This window comes from Drosophila navojoa, chromosome 4 (genome assembly GCF_054131105.1).
Source record: "Drosophila navojoa isolate 15081-1374.11 chromosome 4, UAZ_NAV_1.0, whole genome shotgun sequence".
In the NCBI taxonomy this organism is placed as follows: domain Eukaryota; kingdom Metazoa; phylum Arthropoda; class Insecta; order Diptera; family Drosophilidae; genus Drosophila; species Drosophila navojoa.
Genome location: NC_142892.1, coordinates 11,579,861 through 11,587,585, shown reverse-complemented (window position 1 = coordinate 11,587,585; position 7,725 = coordinate 11,579,861). Strand labels below are relative to the sequence as shown.

Below are 7,725 nucleotides of genomic sequence, written 5' to 3'. Positions count from 1 at the left end.
CATCGCAAAGAAAAAGACCAAAATCCCCATTCGGAGAGCAGAGATCCACCAATACAAATTTAGAGCTGTGGAGCAGCTCCAGTGACAGCTGAATTGTCAGCTTCTCTGTGTGTGACTTGCCAAAGTGCGTGCCTCAGTGTATGTGTATGCCTGCGTGTGTTTATGTGTGTGTGTGCGTCTCTGTGATTTGCGTAGCTCGAAACAAGTTTTGTTCCGATGAATTTTTGTTAATTTATATGGGCGAGAGCAAGAGATGAGCTTAACTTAGTTGCAGCTGAGCTTCGCTTCGTATACTCAACAAATTTGCTACTCCCTCTCTCGCTCTCTTTCTCTGTTTATCTCTCTGGCGGAGACTGACACGGACTACCCCTAGTTAGATGCTACGACGTGCGTGTTTCAAGAATTCAGCTTCACTTTCAGGTTTCGATTCTTCATTAGGAATATCGAGATTTTTTTTTTATTTCGAAGATTTATTGTATTTCTCTTTTTTTCTCCACTTTATAATTTTTTTGCGTACAAGAATTTATATTTATTTTATTTTAAAGTCTTTGTCTTTAATTGAAAATTCGAGTTTTTCCTGTTTGTTTTGACTTAATTTTTAGCATTAATCGAAAACTGATCTATTGGCAATAGATAGTAGCCACATAAGAATGTTTTGTTGCTGTTGTTGTGCTTCTTTTTTTTCTTTTGCTATGTCTCCAGCCGGTTATCAGTCAGGCTCAGCTCGGCTAGAATATTTGAATATCAAATGTGTGCAGCAGCTTAAAAATAGTTAGTTAGTTTTATTGATTAAATTAATGCTTACATAATAGCGCCGTTTTTTTTTCTGTTTTTTTTATTTTTTTCTCTTTTTGCGAATGCGATATTTGATTTCCGCGTGTATTAATTGTTCTCGAGCTGTGCGCCATAATTAAAATAAATTACTATTCAAAGACCAGAATATTTTCTTTCGTACGCATCGTTTTTAATTTGATTAAATGAGCTCAGACAGTAGCCAACCGCTGAGATCATATATGGGAAATTGATTGGCCAAATCTTAATCCATTTGGCTTAATTGAGACACCTCAAGTGGCATCGGCTTGATGAACGACATGCTTCCGTTTGCTAAGCCGCTTTACGATTTGGAATGTCGTGAAAAGTTGCTCATCCACTCACTGGTGACACTAAGCCAAAGTGCACACATTGCGTATACGCAATATTCTTGCTAAAAGGAAATAATTAGCTAATTTCATGCAAACTAAACGCAGTTGCTGCTCTTGAATCGTGCAATTGACACAGATAATATAAGCAGTGGCTGTCGTAAACAGGATGAAGTTAATGACAATGCTTAAGTCAAGGCAAAGTCAACCAGCAGACTGAAATATTTATATAAAATCTTTAGCTAAATGTGTGCGAAGAATACGAGAGAGGCCGAAGACGAAGCAACACAAATCGATGCACAGCATGTAGTCCAGCAGTTGTCAGCGATAATCTGCACAGGGCCTACAGAGACACTCGTTCACTAAATCAGAGCGGGTATACTAGCTTCTCAGCAAACGGACCTCTGGTTGGGTGTAAAGTTTTGAATAGTATATTGAACATAGTCTAATGACCAATCTGAATCGATCAAGGGAATATATGTATTCCTTTGTACTTTAGCTTTAAAACTGCTGTAAATTAAACAAGAATTAGTTAGTCGGCTGGACTCGGTAAAAATGTTAAGAACGAAATGATTTCAGCTGCTGCTAGTTCAAGTTCCTAATCATAAAATAATATACCTAAAAATTACTAAAAATTATTACTAAATAAAATTTTAAATAATATTAAGTATTTTTAAAACATTTTATTAGCTTTTGGTTGTTTGTAAAAATAAATTAAAATAATAAAAATAATAAAACAAATTTAAATAATTAAATTAACTAAACTTAACTTAAATTAACTAACTAAAACTCAAATTATATTTTATAAAAAATAAATAGTTTCATATATTTTGCAGCTCGATTCCCAAATTAAAATCCAGTAGAATTTATTTTACATTTTTGACTTGTTTTATAGAATTTTTTAAGGTCATATCAATGCCCTACAAGCCTTTAGCGTCTGAACCAGTTATTAATTTTGTAGCCATTAATATTTTGTATCTACTATATATCCACCTACTTTTAAGCTTAAAAATAAATATCAGCTTGTTTATAAAGCATGTGGCCCCACATAAATTAATATATTGAGCCTCATTCAAGCATTTCAAGCTGTGCCTTAAAAATATTGAAAGCAAAAACTGAACAAAAAATTGAGTTTTATGCGTATTTAATGGGTACACTTTGTTTTATTTTTGTGTTTTTAATTTTTTAATATTTATATACTTTACATATGTAAATGCGTTTTTGACAGCACTTCATTGAGAAAAAAAAAATATATATATATATGAGTTAAATTTATGAAACATATTTTTTGGCAAAACCCATTTAATTGTAACTCTTGACGCTGAGAAATGGCGACAAATAAAATTCAAAATATGAATATAAATTTGGCAAAATATATATGTTATTATTATAATATATAAAAAAAAAATATATAAGAGCCCACGCGTTCGTCTCTTGCTTAACCACAGAAAAAACCTAAACAAAAATAGTTTGTTGTATTGGAAACGACCTTTGATGAGAACAGAAACTAGCAAATTAAAGTCGAAAAACAAGTTAAATATTTTGTATAATATATGCAATAGCCAACAACATTCGAAATAAGTCTGACAAATATGTATCTTCTGTTTGTATCTCACAAATGGCCAATAGTTTGAGATATTTTATGCGTGCTGGCCAACGAGATGCGACGAGAGGCCTGGTGGACAGGTTTAGTAAATCGCAATTGCTGTCTTTAATCGTTCGGCGATTGGCCAACATTTGCAGCCAACTGGCCAAATTTAGAAAGCCTGTAAATTGCAATCCCCTTGACGAGTCGGAACAGTTTATTCGCGCGCAAAAATATCAAATGTCAATGCCTGCCCCAGACTCGCGACTGAGAAGCCTCAAGCCGCTCGCGCTGACTCAAGCCTTTTACCAAATACCCACAATTTGGCGGGGCCATCAATTAAATATTTAAGGTGACCTGCCTTACATAGGCTCACTCAATTTCAGCGCATGATTCACCGTGATTCAGTTTCCTGTCCTGTCCGCCTTTCTGCTGCTCTTACACAAGTCGACCTTGATGCAAGCTGCTGCAGCCAGGCAGTGAGGCAGCCAGGCAGCCAGGCAGCCAGGCAGCATCCCGTCAGCTGCCCCAAAAAACATGTTCGTTGCATGCAACGCTCGATCCGGAGGCGGATGCTTATGTAAGCTTATCGTCGAGTACCCGGACAACAGTTGAATGACTTTTTGACTACGTGGCCAGGCTGAACTTGAGGGGTCGTCGCCGCATGCCTGACCTTGGGGCCACAGCCAGAGCTCCAGCAACATTGCAGCCTGTGAAAAATAAATCAGCTATGAAATGCCGCTTAAGGTTCTTGGCCTGCAGCAAGTCATGCGGGTCATTTCCCACTCGTTGCGTTTCGTATTAAAGAGGAAATCAAAAATGATGAATTAACCGAAGACTAAAGACCCTTACAGAGAAAAGTTATATACATACATACATGGCAGTGATATGAGATAGTTGATAGTTCGACTCCATATATCAATGCAAAATCAATATATACCGCCCTAAAGAGGCATATTAATGCAGTTCAGAGTCATATCTATATAAACGCACTGCTTGATACACACTTAATCAATGTTTCTCAGAGATTACACACCTTGTGTTAAAATTAAAATACCCCAGAGCATAAGCAAACAGAGTTTATCAAGGGGCAATCCTTAAATGCCAAGCGAAGGATTCTGTTTAAATTGTTGGGCTGTTGTGAAAGGCGGATTGGTTTAATTATCGCTTCACATCTGACAAAAATTAAATGAATTCCGGAGTCGTTTACACTTGAAATCAGAGCAGCCTATCATATGATGTCATAAGCGACTTCTTGTAGTTCATTAAAAATGCATTAGTCAATTTGTCGGCGAGTCAAAACCAGAAGAACAAATATCAAAATTAAAATCTAACTAAAGCCTATGACGTGTGCTCATTACAGCTGGCCAAACAATGGCAGCAGCTGTGTTGTGGGAACTTTTAATAAAGCTCACTAAGGGGCCCCCGCCTCTTGACTAAAATGCGTGTCCAATTAAAATTAATATAATGCCAAAACAAATGACAGAACTGTCAAAATGACAGCCAAACTATTGGCATACGATATCTTATCAATGATATCACAATAGAAAACTCGTTTCTGGGCCTCGGGCTACATATATAATTATAGATACCTGCACATATACTAAATTCTCAAACATATCTTAGTCGATGTTTTTAAAGACGAAACATGTTTCCTAAATAAACTTTAATTCCATTTATTATTGTTATTCTCAGCAGTTTTGAAGGCTGTTTAGGCGGACAAAACATGTCAATTTTGGCAGTCAAACAAAGTGTAAACTATATATTATAGTTATAATATATATACATATATTTAACAAATTTCACCAGCCATCAATCAAACATCAATCAGAAGTCATCAGAAGGCTGCAACAACACACAACATTTGAATACAAATGCTGATATTTTTTATTGGCTTTCAAAGGTCGTTTTGCTGACTATAAATTCTAGTACTTCCGTCTAAAATTCACCTGACATTCGTTCTTATCAAATTTTGCTAATTTATTTAGCACATTCAACGAATAATAGTTTAATTTATAACTCAATTCTGAAAGAAAAACGAGATTTTCTAATTCGATCCACTACTTGCTATGGAAGAAACTATTGATATAAACACTTAATTACTAAATTGTGATATGCGTTATAAAAAAAGATTTATTAGCTCAATCAAATGGCAACTAAAGAAGATATACACTAGAGAGATATATACACTGTGAGAGAAGTAGGGGATATTTAGTTAAGAGATGAGGTCTACAATGCTGTCAACTAATAAAAGGCAAAAGCATTTTTCAGCTATTTCTCTAGCATGTTAAGAGAAACATTCGCATGAAACAAAAGTATTCAAGATTTTCTAAAAACAAAAACAAAAGATTCATAATTCACTCATATATATACATATACGAATTTTCAAGCTTGAATCGGTTACCAAAAGTAATTTACAATTCGTCTCGCAGAGATGATAATGTTATTCAAGCATTCGCTATTCATCTGCCTTACTTTCAACTGGATTCGGGTATTGGTAAACACACATACATGCACATACCATATAAATCTTTATATAATACCTTAGTTAGATCACTTTTGCCATTTCAGGAAATGCAAACACTCAGTTGAGTGGAAGAAATAAATAATAAAGCGTAGACCGGTGGCATTGAGGCGTCGAGCAAATAAAAACAAAGATTAATTTCCACTAAAACTGAAACTAAAGCAAATCTAAATCAAACAAAATTAAATAATATTTTAGCAAACAATTGTGACAGGAGATTGTGATCAATGTGCCGCGCGGCTAACAAATTCCCATTTAATATTCAAGATTTGTTTTTTTGGAGCATGGCTTTTAGGTTTTTACGATTAGCATGGAAATAATTCAATTAGTTGGGCTTTTAGCCATGTTTATATTGTGCTTTTATTAACAAATAAAATACAATTATAAAATACTCTCATAAAAATCAACGCTCCAAAGCGAGTCAAACAAGTTCACTATCAAAGCAAATGCCTTAGTCAGGACCTGGCTGAATGTCAACTTTAATTGGTTGATATTTCTTATTTTATTTTCTTTTTATTTTTTGTTTTATTAGGCAGCTACTTCTGCTACTACTAGGCCGAAAAACCCATCGATTGTGCGCATAAATTTAAAACCATTTAAGCATTCCATTTGGTTGTATTTTGCAGTTTTCTAGTTTCATTCCGTCGCAATATGAAGTGTTAATGCCATTTAAGTTTCATAACTTGGCAAAATTATAATATCGTGTGCCAACTTGTTCTAACTGTACCCAGTCGCCAACCCATCCAAAATCATATTTTTACATAAATTTCATATAATTTAAAGCTATTTTTTGTCACCAACTGCCATCCCGTCTGGCCAGGTTTGGGCATCGTGTTTAACATTTCGATGATAATATCTGTCACTCGCACAGCTCAGTATTTTTATCGTATATCTATGCTAAATATACCTTTGAGCCTTTTATTATTAACTACACAATAAAACGATGCCTATGAACGGCTCAGAATAAAGTTCATGGAACTTTTAACGCTAAGCGATCATTGAGCTCAGTTTGAGAGCAACAAGATCTAAGGCAAGATCTGGAATGATGGCCCTAGAAAGAACAGATTTATGATCCGATTCTCAAGGTAAATACTTCATGTGAATGATACATGACAGCTGAATATATGGAGTCTGTCCAGGAGACTGTCTGCCTATCGCTGACACTTTGACTACAACAAATTGGTAGAAACTGTACCTCATTTATAAATTTAGCTTGATTAGATAACTCTGTTCACTTTTGTTTATTCTATAATTTTGCTTTTGTTCTCAGCATAAAGAAAGTGTATACATATATAAATATATTTAGTTAATGTAGAATTTTAGTTAAAGCCAGCTTAAAACATGTTTTAAATGCTAATCGAATTGTTGTCTGGCTTCTGCAAGAGCTGCTCTATTTTAGACAACTTGAAGTTGCATGTTTAATGCTATGCAAATAAGCAAAAGTTTGGCTGGTAGATGGATCATTAAATAAGTAGGAATGCTTCAGCTGGGAGTGCCCAACTAATAGATACTTCATGGTGAGCTACTACGTGAATCTTTCTAGCGGCCAGCCTTCAACAATCTATCAAAAATGAAACGATATGCTTGATTTAGTGCATTTTTGTCTAGTTCGATTGATTTATTCTGCATTTAAATTAAAATTTAAAGTTTAAGAGACCAGTCTACAAAACTATGCCAAAATTTAGCCCATATAGCTGCAACTTGTATACAACATATACTATAAGACATTATACCCTCCTAGCTATCAAGTGCACGGTATTCAAAATCACAAATAACAGATAGCTAACCAGTATTTGTCCTGTTAAAGCTCAAGGTCGGCGGCCTTCAAGCCAGCTTCGATTGGTTCTAGAGTCATAAAAGGAAACCACTTAAGCCAGATCAAATAAAGAAGGCAAATTTATCATTTTCGGCCTCTGGTCTTGGCCATTTGAATGGGAATGACAATGTGATTGTGTCATGAAAGCAGTTCTATTTGACTACTACAAAATAGAGCGATTAAGTTTTAATTATGCCCATAGAAGGCACATTTGAATGGGATAGATATAAACAGCCTTCAGCTCGAGTCCACATTTCGAGCAGTTAATCAATATTTAGAGTTCGACTCGGCTCGGTTCGGCTCACATAACAAACGAAAGTTTGCCAGCCACAAACAACATGTGAACCCTAATGTGTTTATCCACAAATTCATTTGCGTAATCGAAAGCGCACTCTCGGTTTCTCGAATACCACAGACTTTTAGTTTCGATGCGTTCATTCACTTGATGCTGGTAAGATTCACCAAGAAACGGATAGAAAGAACTAAGAAAATTCTTTGAATCGAACATAAAATACACTTCTGGCATATGGAGACTTCCATACACGGGTGTCTGGCCATGTAATCATAAGACCTTTATAATGTCTATATTTGTTGAAGTTCTGTATACTTTCACTTATATGTATATGCTTTAGTTAATATAGTATATATACTTATAATATAG

The 7,725-nt window shown here is 35.0% G+C and overlaps 1 long non-coding RNA gene across 1 annotated transcript; it reads left to right on the top strand.

The window, feature by feature from the left end:
- Positions 1-5,089: 5,089 nt before the first annotated feature.
- Positions 5,090-5,639, top strand: LOC149091398 (uncharacterized). The gene is made up of 2 exons (XR_016196632.1): positions 5,090-5,215; positions 5,296-5,639. It is a non-coding gene; the product is annotated as an uncharacterized LOC149091398 (long non-coding RNA).
- The last annotated feature ends 2,086 nt before the right edge of the window (positions 5,640-7,725 follow it).